General features: G+C 33.9%; 1 pseudogene; it reads left to right on the forward strand.

Moving 5' to 3' along the window:
* The first annotated feature begins 9845 nt into the window (after nt 1–9845).
* LOC141499304 (small ribosomal subunit protein uS12-like) lies at nt 9846–10358 on the forward strand (annotated as a pseudogene).
* Nucleotides 10359–12543: the final 2185 nt, after the last annotated feature.

The following is a 12543-nucleotide window of genomic DNA, read 5'->3' on the forward strand; positions in this document are numbered from 1 at the left end:
ATGTCAGGAAGATGTCTAGACTGTAATTTTATATTTTTGGATAGTTTTTTATCTATTGGTTTGTTGGATCAAATTTAGCACTGAGAAAATTTAATAAATATTTCAAATCAATTTTCCCTATTTCTTTCTGTTATAAGAAATGGAATGCTATCTCCTCATATATTAATTACAAACTCAGGGAAATAAATGATTAGAAAGCTGGAGAACGTCTAGAAAGAGATAATTCAACCTCATTTACAACAGACAGCATTGTATAAGCAATTGTGCAACCTAATAGATAGTTCTTAAAGGTGGTTTTCCTTATCCTTTGTTTATTGAAAATATTTCTTCTCTCTCACTGTCTGGGATAGTCATTATCATAATGGCCTCCATTTATAGGCTCCCATAAATCTTAGAGAATAAACTTCATGTGTAAAATATGTTTTCTGTCTTTATTTTAGCTCTAAAATTTTAAGGGTTACAGAACCTAAGTTAATGTCTCCTGTCTCAATACTACATAACTTCTACATGCACATTGTTATTCTTTCTACTACTATGGCTTCATAATATTTGTAGCATCTCTAATTACTTTTATGTTTCTGCCTGTCATCTGATGGCATGGCCACACTTTGGATATCTTCATTACTTAAAGTTTCTCCATATTCAAAATCTAAACCTCTCACAATCTTGTTACAATTTGAGTCTGATTTTCATACCATTTCAAGAATGACTTAGTTTTGGATGCTCTATATTTTCTCAAGTTGCCCTCAGTTTCCTCTTCCTTCTGATTGAGAGGGTAGAGCATTACACTTCTCCCAAAGTCCTCCTTTCTAGAGGAAGTGTTGCCTTCCAGGTAACTCTGTCTTCCATGATATCTCTATCTGGCTTCAACTTCTTGGAACAACATGCTCCAGACCAGGTCCCTACAATCCAACCCTGCTTTTCAGCTTCCTTTTGTGTGTTGTTTTCCTTCTTTGGATTATAAGATTTCTGTGAGCAGGGACTGTGTCTCTTTTTCATTTGGATCCCCAAGAGCTTAGCACTTTCCTTACACATAGTAGGCACTTAATTATAAGTATTTATAGAATTATTGGAATTGACTTACTACCATTCTAAAATCTCTTATTTTCATAGCCCTCTTACCATTTTTACCTGACTACTCCCCAATTATGACAAACACCTGCAGTCTTCATTTCCTTTAGAATAATCAAGTATTACTACAGAAAAATCATTGCTGCTTGGAATCACTTCAAATAGGGATTGATATCTTTCTAATTTCTAATACTCACTGGGTCAGTACTCTTTTTCTTCAGCTCAGTGAATTCTCCATTGCTGCAGTAGCAAAGGCAAATCTTTTTTATTTTCTCTAATTCAGTTTAACAAACATTCTATAAGTATCTAGAGTGTACTATGTACTTTAACTGTGACAAAATATACTATATACAAGGGGCGTCTAGGTAGCGCAGTGAATAAAGCACTGGCCCAGGAGTCAGGAGTACCTGCGTTCAAATCTGGTCTCAGACACTTAATAATTACCTAGCTTTGTGGCCATGGGCAAGCCACTTAACCCCGTTTGCCTTACAAAAAAAAATTTAAAAAAATATACTATATACTATATACTAATGACAAAAAGGAAATATCACCTGCCCTGAAGAACTTTACATTCAACAAGAGGAACTCTACATTGAAGAAAGTAGGGAGAGGCCAAAAGATGGAGACCATCAAAAGGTCATTGTAGAAATAAGATTATATACTAGATTATATAGTATATACATATTATATGTTTGTCTATATACTATCTAGCCAAATATGGTTAAACTTTATATGATCAGTTAAAACAAGACCTGTAGTTGACTGTAGAATAGATCATGAACTTCTTATTATAAAAATCAGACTTAAATTGAAGAATGTAGGGAAAATCATTAGCTCACATAAGTAATATATGACCTAAATAATACTCCTTATGAATGTGAAGCTGATGGATTGGTTAGATTTTTAGTAATTATATCTGGTAGATAGAGTGCCTGAAGAATTGAAAAGATGTTCACAATATTATGCAGGAAGCAGTAACAACAACAACAACAACAACAAAAACTTCCCCAAGAAAAAGTACAAGAAAACAAAATGATTGTGTGATAAGAATTTATAAATAGCTGAGAAAAGAAGGGAAGCAAAAAGGGAAAAAAAAGGGAAAGATATACTCAATTGAATACAGGACTCCAGGGAAGAAAACTAGAGATAGGAAAGTTTTCTTTAATGAGTAATTGTGAGAAATACCTCAAAATAATAGAATGCGAAAGATAAAAGCTCTGTTCAAGACAATTTAGAACTATTAAAGAATGTTTCAGGCAAAAATGTGCATGATAAAAGACAAAAATGGTAGGGGTTTAATAAAAGCAGAAGAGATGCAAAAAGCAAGAATACACAAGGGAACTATACAAGGAAGATCTTAACATCATGAATAACCACTATGGTGTGATTACTGCTCTAGAGACAGAGGTCCTAGATAATAAATCAAGTGGATCCTAGGAAGCTTGCTAATAGAAGGCTTAGTGCTGGTGATACAATTCCAGCTGGGTTGTTAAAATCCTAAAGCAGAATGCTGGTAAATTGCTGTTCTCAATGAGAATTTACATCCCCATCTTAAAGAAGGACAGTGTCAAGGCATGTTTAAATTACCAAACAATTGTACTTGCTCCATATACAAGCAGATTTTTGCTGCAAGCTAAAACTTCACCAATTTGTGAATCAAGAATTACAGGAAGAGTAATCTGGTTTTCAATTAGACAGAGGAATGAGAGATCAAATTGTCAACATTTGCTGGTCATGGACAAAGGAAGGGAGTTCTGAAAAAAATCTACTTTTACTACATTGGCTACACTAAAGCCTTTCATTGTGTGCATCACAGCAAAATGTGGCAAGTCCTCAAAGAGATGGGAATACTAGATCATCTTACTTATTTCCTGAGGATCTGGTAGGGGTTAAAAAGGAAGAATTAGAACTGAACACAAATCAACTAATTGGTGTAATATTAGAAAAGGCAATATGATAAAGCTATATATTGTCACCCTTTTTATTTAATTTATATGCAGAGTATATCACACGAATTATCAGGCTAGATGAATCAAAAAAACAGAACTAACGTTGCCAGAAGAAATATCAATAATCTCACATATGGAGATTATTCTATTCTGATGGCAGGAAGTGAAGAATTAAAAAGTACTTTGATGAGGGTGAAAGTGAAAACTGTAAAAGTTATCTTGAAGCTTAAAAATAAAAAAAAAAAACTAAAATCTTGATAAGTAGTCCCATCACTTCCTAGCAAATGGAGGGAGAAGAAATGAAAATTGTCAGATTTTCTATTCTTGGGATCAAAGTTAACACCATGAAATTAAAAGATGCTTACTTTTTAGAAGGAAAGTTAAGTCAAATCTATTCACCATAGTAAAGAGAAGAGATATCACCTAGCTAACAAAGCTGTAAGAATTGACCAAAAGGAAAGTTGAGTGTTGTAGAATCAACTATTTAGAATTATGGTTTGGAGAAGGCTTTTATGAGTCCATCAGATAGCATGGAGATCAAATTAATCAATTAACTCAAGATGTTCAATGGAAGGTTAAATACTGAAAATAAAACTTAAATGCTTTAGCAATATAATGAGGATATGAGATTCATTGGAAAAGTTCCTGATATTGGGAAAGACTGAAGGCTCAAGTAAAGGGGGATAGTAAAGGGTTCCAAAAAATAGCTCATATAGGAGAGAGCACTTTAATCTGATTTTTGACTAAGGATAGGGTATCATAAAAAGGGAGTCCTGTGAGATAGATAAAGAAAGGTACACAGTCTGGAGATGGAGAATTGTCTTTAGATAATGACAAGTAGACCTTTTTGACTGGAATGCTGAGCATATCAAGAATAGTAATGTGCAATCAGTTTGCAAAGATAACTGAACCTAGACTTTTAAGGGTTTTAGATACCAAAAGGAGGAATCTGTATTTTAGTTTAGAAGCAATAAAAAGTGACAGGCTTCTTGATTAAGGACATGTCGTGGTCAATTTTGTACTTTATGATCATTCATATGACAACTGTGTACAACATGGATTGTACAGGAGAGAGATGAAAGATAAGAAAAATAATTAGAAAGCCATTTCAATAGTGTAAGTAAGAGATGATAAGGACCTTAAGTAGAGAAGAGGTTATGTGAAATGGATAGATGTGTGAATAAAGTGAAGGGGATATGATGGGCAGTTGATAATACTTGGCAAATGTTGATATATGGGGGATAAAAGGAAGTGAAAAGTAAAGAATAATTTCTAGGTTGCAAACCTGAATGACTAAAAATTTTTAAAATATTCCTTTCCCATTTTTCATGTATAATAATGTTGTACATAAGCAATGAGTTTCTATTATACTATATATAGATAACTATATGATATATACATGTTATCATACATGTTATATAATATTAATACTGTATCATATTGCTACATGTAGTCTTATACATCACACACATATAGTATAATGTTCTATGTATAATACTTTATATGATATTAAACAATGTTATTACTATATCCAACTTTCATCTTATTCAGCCCAATATATACTCTTTTGTCCTTTATCTGAAGACATTTTTGTTTTTCCTTGCCAAGTTTATTCCTACTATTTGCTAGTTTGATCCTATTTTTACTCATCTCTTCATCTCTGTTCTATCAGTTGTCCTGTCTTTTGTCTTGCATTTTTTTTAGGTTTTTTTTTTTGCAAGGCAAATGGGGTTAAGTGGCTTGCTCAAGGCCACATAGCTAGGTAATTATTAAGTGTCTGAGACCGGATTTGAACCCAGGTACTCCTGGCTCCAGGGCCGGTGCTTTATCCACTGCACCACCTAGCTGCCCCTTGTCTTGTATTTTCTATAGCCTTCTTTCCACTGTTCCTTCCTCTATTTTGGTTTTAGATTTACCGTGTCATAGCCTTTTTTCAACCCATTTAGTTATCCTATTTCTTCTTTCCATTTTCAATTCTTGAATGACTTTTTATTCTGTACCACTCTCTCATTCCTTAATCTTTTGAAAAATGACTTTTACCATTAATGTTAAAATTGCTTTTTTCAAAGACTAACAATGCTCTCCTGATTTAAAAAAAAATAACTACAGATATCTTTTTTTAGTCTTCTTGAGGTCATTGTGACAATCCATATCATTGAATGTAATACTGAATTTTGATATTTTTTCTTTTAGCATCCCTATTTTAGTTCTTTTGTCTTTCTGATCATTAATTTTCTAGTGTCCTTTGCTATTTTTTCTCCCCAAATAAACAAGCACCTTCTCTATGCAAGATACATCTTCATATATCCTAAGTGTAGACATTTCCTAGATTATAACTTAATTCTTCATTTGGTGATTTTCCAAACTCCTCACTTCAGGAATCTCATCCATGGTTTTACCTATCACCTCTACATGAAGGACATATTCTAGAGCACCAATCTCTCTTATTTTCCAAATTTGAATTTACTGTGTGACAAACTTTGTCAAACTTATACCTTAAACTCAAAAGTTATCAAAGCAAACACATGTGTTTCCCTCCCTTGTGACTGGATCAAAACATTTCCAAATTCCTGAATTTATATTTTGATTAATGCCACCATCATTTTCCTAGTCATCCAAGTTGGAACTTATGGGATCACTTCTGATGCCTCTTCCTCCCTTCCTTCAAATCTTTGTTGATTGTCTACTGTATGTAAAAGTACTGTGTTAGCAATTAGGGATACATAGACAAAAATAGAATTGTTTCTATCCATAAGGATTACTCATTTTTTTGCAGTTCTATATTTTTCATATCCAATGAGTTGGAAAATTATTTCAATTCTAAATTATTTGTGTCTCACAGATAAACTCCCTCTTTTTTATTTACACTACTATATTACTATTTCAGAAACACATTGCCTCTTGTGTTAATTGTTTCAGTACTCATATAGGCGGTATCTACTTTTAGTATCTCTCATTAATCCATTTGGCAATTTGAGTTAAAATAAACCTTACTAGATTGTAGCACTTCACCTCATTTACCCATACAAAACTTTCAATGTCTCTCTATCACCTTCCAGATTGAGTTCAGAATTCCCAGTCCTATATTTAAAGCCAATCCATTCTTTAAGTTAACTCTTTCTAGCCTTATATCCTACCACAACACAGAACAAAGCCTAGTCTTCAGTCCAAATTTATTTGGCTTTCCTAAATAGCTCTTGGGCATTCCTGCCTTTATATCTTTGCTAACGTCATTTCTATCACCTCTCCCTCATTTGTCAAAATTATACCTAGTCTTCAAGGCCAAGATCAGCTGCCTTTGCTTCCACCAAGATAATCCTGCAAATTCCTTCTTTCTTTGAACCTTGCTTCAATTATTTGAAACTCTCTTAAGACACATCCTGGTTTTATTGTGAGTTATGTATTTACCTTATCTTATCATTGAATTGTAAACTTTGTGAGGGAAGGAACTATTATCTCATTCAAGCTTTTATCATTTACTGTGCTTGGCAGAGTACTCTTTGTACATAGCAACAAAAATTTCACCTGAAGACTGAATTTATTTCCTAATGAAATAATTATAATGGAACTGAAATCAATCAGTGTTGATCCCACACTTACTAGTACTTGTTGCTTAAATTCTAATTGATGAGACAGATAAAAGTTTTTCTGTCTGTCTGATTATCTCTTACTGAGAAAACTTTAGCGTTCAGGAAATAGTTTGTCTTCTTATTATCAAAACAAAATAACCTAAGTATTCCGTAGATGGATCAATCAATTATTAAAACTGGGAAAAAATATGTTCTGCTTAAGAGTAAAGAGGTTCACTCTTTCCAATGTGATTTCTAGATGGTACTTAGCAAAGTTCATCAACTTAAAATTCCACAATGGATAAATAAAATGAATTAAGTTGAAAATAACTACCTTGTTTTTAAATTTTTGGGGGGTAAACTTTTATTTTTCTAGAGGAAATGCTCCTTTTCTATATAGGTTCACTTGGATCAAAGTTATTAAGTGCTCTGTCTTCAGTCATATTCTCTTCTCTCTCAGTGATATAGCTTTGAACTTTAGCTCTGTCTCCTATGCAATTTTATCAAAACTGTAACTCCAGCACTGCCAGCTGTTCTAAAATCTAGATCATTTTTTCGACTCCTTGTCAAAGAAATTTACTAGCACTTCAATTAAATATATCCAAACTTGAATTCTTTCTTCCTGTAAGTCTAATCACACAAAATTGTTTGACTTACTGACATCTAATAATGATCTCACTTGATTCTATCACTGTGTGATAAAAATCGAGTCATATTTGAGTCTTTTTTTCCTTTCACGTGTATTCAGTTGATACTATGAAACTATTATATCTTATTCTTAGTTCTCATAGCTCTCTTCTTTTCAGTCACAGGTACCCTACCCTATGAAAAACAAATGATTATTTTAGTGTTTTCTATGTCAGTTTTATTCTCAGAAATCTTATAGAGATTTTGATTGTGATGAAACATTCTTTTTATATATTTTTAAAAATTTTGAAATTTATTTATTTTTGAATTTTACAATTTTCCCCCAATCTTGTCTCCCTCCCCCACCTCCCACAGAAGGAAGTCTGATAGTCTTTACTTTTTTCCATGTTATACATTAATCCATATTGAATGAGTTGAGAGAGAACTCATATCCCTAAGAAAACAATAGAGCATAAGAGATTGCAAAATTACATAATAAGATAACTTTTTAAATTAGAGGTAATAGTTTTTTTGGGTCTTTGTTCAAATTCCACAATTCTTTCTCTAGATATAGATGGTATTCTCCATTGCAAATACTCCAAAATTGTCCCTGATTGTTGCACTGATGGAATGAGCAAGTTCATTAAAATAGATCATCAATGCCATGTTGTGATTATAGTGTACAATGTTCTCCTGGTTCTGCTCATCTCACTCAGTATCAGTTCATGCAAATCTTTCCAGGCTTCTCTGAATTCCCATCCCTCTTGATTTCTAATAGAACAATAGTGTTCCATAACGTACATATACCATAATTTGTTCAGCCATTCACTCAATTTCCAATTCTTTGCCACCACAAACAGAGCTTCTATGACTATTTTTATACAAGTGACATTTTTGTCCTTTTTCATGATTTTTATTGCCCTTTTAGTGTAAATTCAAATTGCTCTCCAGAAAGGTTGAATGAGTTCACAGCTCCCTAAACAGTGTATTAATGTCCCAGATATCCCCTATTCCTTCTAACAAAGGACAATGCTTTCTGGTCATATTAACCAGTCTGAAAGGTGTGAAGTGGTACCTTAGAAATGCTTTAATTTGCATTTCTCTAATCAGTAAAGATTTAGAGAAATATGTCATATGACTATGGATACCTTTGATTTTCTCATATGTAAATTGGTCTTGCATATCCTTTGACCATTTGTCAACTGGGGAATGGCTTGATTTTTTTATAAATTTGACTCAGTTCTCTATATGATTTAGAATGAATCCTTTGTCAGAAATACTAATTGTAAAAATTGTTTCCCAATTTGCTACATTTCTTTTGATCTTGGTTACAGTTTTTTATTTGTGCAAAATCCTTTTAAATTAATGTAATCAAAATTATCTAGTTTGTTTTTAATGATTTCCTTCATCTCTTCCTTGGGTATAAACTGCTTCCCTTTCTATAGATCTGACAGGTAAATTATTCCTTGATCTTCTAGTTTGCTTATAATATTGTTTTTTAATATCTAAATCCTGTACCCATTTATGATCATATCTTGGTATATGGTGTGAGATGCTGGTCTAATCCAAGAAACATTCTCTCTTTTAAAAATTATCCAAACAAGAAAGAAAAAGTATTTATAAGAAACAATTATTGAGATTAAGGGATAATTCTAAATCAAAATTATCATAAAACTGCAAATTTTTTACTCATAAGATCAAAACTAAAGAGATAGAAGGCATTTTTGAGGTTATTTGGCCTATATTTGTGATTTTACAGATGAATTGCCCGAGATCTAGGAAACTTAAGTGGCTTACCCAAGGTCACATAGATAGTAAGTAACAGAGCCTTTGAATATGAAGTCAGTCCTTTTTTCATTGTACCACCACTCAAGCATTGAGGTTCATATTTTGTTGTTGTTGTTTTTTCTTTTTCAGTTTTTTTTTTTGTAAGGCAAATGGGGTTAAGTGGCTTGCCTAAGTCCACACAGCTAGGTAATCATTAAGTGTCTGAGACTGGATTTGAACCCAGGTACTTCTGACTCTGGGCCAGTGCTTTATCCACTATGCCACCTAGCCGCCCCAAGGTTCATCTTCTTGAAGTTAGTTCTGTCCCAGGTCCTGACTCATACTGGTTCCTAGACATTGATACTTCATTTTGAATGGTTCAGTATGTCTAATTTTGCTGGTGGTTTTGATTTTCTGCTCTGATTGTAATAATTACACATTTATCCTCTGACCAGTTCACTGCCTGAAATCACAGCTTGTCTATGAATGGTATCATTTTTGGACTCTGACATTTGCCATTCCTCGGGATGAAATCTTGTCTTGAATTATATTCCACATAATCCTTGAGTGAATGGTGCTACGACCCAGAATCAGTCCCTGTAGCTCAGCTTATGGTGTCTCTCTACAATTTAATTCATGTATGGGTAAGAACATTTACTTTAATGGCTTTTCTCAGTGAATCTGCTATCTCATTGGGTAAATCTCAGTAAATCTGCTATCTACATTGGTCCAAGTTGAAACCTACTCATATTTTCCCATTTCATCTAATTACTGTTCATGTTTTACCATTTAACTCAATTCAAAAATCATCTATTAAGAGTTTATTATGTCTCTCTTTTCTCTTGGCCCAGACAGCAGAAGCATGGGTAAGTGTTGTGGTCTTTGTACTGCTAAGAAGCTCTGCAGCCACAGAAGAGACCAAAAGTGGCATGACAAACAATATAAGAAACCACATTTGTGTACTGCATTGAAGGCCAACCCATTTGGAGGAGTATCTCATAGCAAAGGGATTGTCTTGGAAAAAGTTGATGTAGAAGTCAAGCAGCCCAATTCTGCCATCAGGAAGTGTGTGAGAGTCCAGTTGATTAAGAATGGCAAAAAAAAAAACCCCAAAACATCACTGCCTTTGTTCCCAGTGCTGGCTACTTGAATTTGATTGAGGAAAATGATGAAGTTTTAGTTGCTGGATTTGGTAGAAAAAGTCATGCTATTGGTGATATTCCTGGAGTCCGTTTCAAGGTTGTAAAAGTTGTAAATGTTTCACTTCTGGCCTTGTAGTAAAGGCAAGAAGGAAAGACCAAGATCACAAAAACTGTATGATGTCTATGTCATAGTAAAAACTTTCATGCAAAAAAAAGTTTATTATGATCCATGAACAATCATAGATGCTATAGACACAAAGATAAAAATGAAATAGCCCTGGTTTTAGTGACCTTAAATTCTCTACAAAGCATTAATTGACCATTACATTATGAAAGCTTTAGCCTTGATAATTTTAATGAATTATTCTGGAAAATTCTTTCTACCTAATCTTTCTCAGGCAGACAGACCAATTGTTGTCAGCTTACTCAAATGCCAATAAATATGTTTTCTTCATTTAATTATGACTATCTTATTCACTAATTTTTGTAGCCTTATATATTAAATAATGAGAAACTTGCAATCAAGAAAGCAAAACTGAAAATATTGTATGAAAATTCAATCAAGAGTTAATCATTAATATAAGAAGAAGATTAGACCTTCCTAATATGGATAATCTCCTTGCTATTCATCAGTATTTCCTTTTGCACTTATTCAGTGATTATTCTGCTTCCTAGGATAGAAATTTGTGCCCACTAACAAATTAACTGATAATTTTCCTGACACTTTAAAATTTCCTGATATTGCATTCTTCTGAGGCATATTCCAATTGCTTTTTTTCTATCTTGGCCTTTTAAGTTTCCAATTTATGGCAATCTGTATTATGACCCATTAAGCTGTTGCTGTTATTCTAGGTATGAAATTTTATTGGTTGTAGTTTAGAGCTATCTTTTCCTGAGATTTCTACCTTGATCTGTTTGTGTATATGAAAGTTTGGTTAATTATGACTAGTGAAACATGATTTTATGAGGAAATTTTATTTTGAAATTTATCACAAATCTGTCATTGTTTGGTTTTATAGTTATTTCAAAATTAGGAAAAGAATGTTAGTCTAAGTTTTCAAATTATTAATTTTTTTAAAATGTTAAAAATGGACCTTAAAGACCTTTAAGTCAGGGACCTCCAGAGTGGAGCCATGAAGGTGTCATGAAGCTAGCATACTCCTAGAGCTTTTTCCTACACGATATTAAATGAATCCTCTACACAGCTATAGATTCCTCCCCCCCAAAAAAATCAAAACAAGTTTTCAACTGTTGACATCATGGATGTTCTTCAGTGAAAGTCTGTTTCTTCATGGGGAAAGGGGAAGTGAAATCCAGCTAGTTTGGAGAGCAGGAAAGCCACAGAGCCCCTTAGATCTAGCAAGCTAGATAATAAGTCAGCAGGGAGGGTCCCAATCCCAGACAGAGTCTTACCCTGTAAACCCTGAGGCAAAAGCAGAATTGGATGGGAACAAACCACTGCATAAGCAGAACCTGCACATAAAAGAGGAAACACACCTCTGCATGGGAAATGCCTCGGTTGCATAGGGAATATCTTGGACAGTCACAACATCAAGAAATGAGACCCCCAGCTTCTGCACAAATAGCTCAGAGCAATCAAAATGAGCAAAAATAAAAACACAACTGAAAGTACCAACCATTGAAAGTTATTATGCAGAAAGAGATGATAAAAATGCCATCTCAGAAGACTGGTTGGTTCTTGTCCTTTGTTATTGAAGAAGGACACTGTTTGAGACAAATTACAGTGTGTCTGACTGTTGGCTGAGCTCAGCATGCTCTACCACAGATTGGGCACAAATAGTCCATGTGAACACCTGGGGTGAGTGTTCTAAACTTATGTATGTCATGTTTCCTTTGAGTTGCTTCAATTCTATTCTGTGCCAGCGTCTCATTTCTAAAGTTCTTCAATGAAACCTTCAGGGTGTCTTGGTATCACTTCTTCTGACCCCCTTATGAGCGCTTGCTCTGTGTGAGTTCTCTATAAAATAGTTTTGTTTGGCAAGTGTACATCTGGAATTCTAACAACATGTCCAACCCATTGCAGTTACATTCTCTGTAGTAATATTGAAACTCAAAGCAGTTTAGCTCAAGAGAGGACCTTAGTGTGTGGTATCTTCTCCTGCCGGGGAATCTTCAGAGTCTTCCTAAGACAATTTAAATAGAAGCAATTCAGTCATGGTGCTGGTAGACTATCCAGGTTTCACAGGTATAGAGCAATGAGGTAAGCACAATGACAGTGTAGACCCTCAGTTTGGTAGTCGGTCTACTATATCTTCTCTCCCATACTTATTGTTGTTGTTGTTGTTGGGGTTAAGTGACTTGCCCAAGGTCACACAGCTAGGCAATTATTAAGTGTCTGAGGTGAGCTTTGAATTCAGATCCTTCTGACTCCAGAGCTAGTACTCTATCCACTGAACC

This window comes from Macrotis lagotis, chromosome X (genome assembly GCF_037893015.1).
Source record: "Macrotis lagotis isolate mMagLag1 chromosome X, bilby.v1.9.chrom.fasta, whole genome shotgun sequence".
In the NCBI taxonomy this organism is placed as follows: Eukaryota; Metazoa; Chordata; class Mammalia; order Peramelemorphia; family Peramelidae; genus Macrotis; species Macrotis lagotis.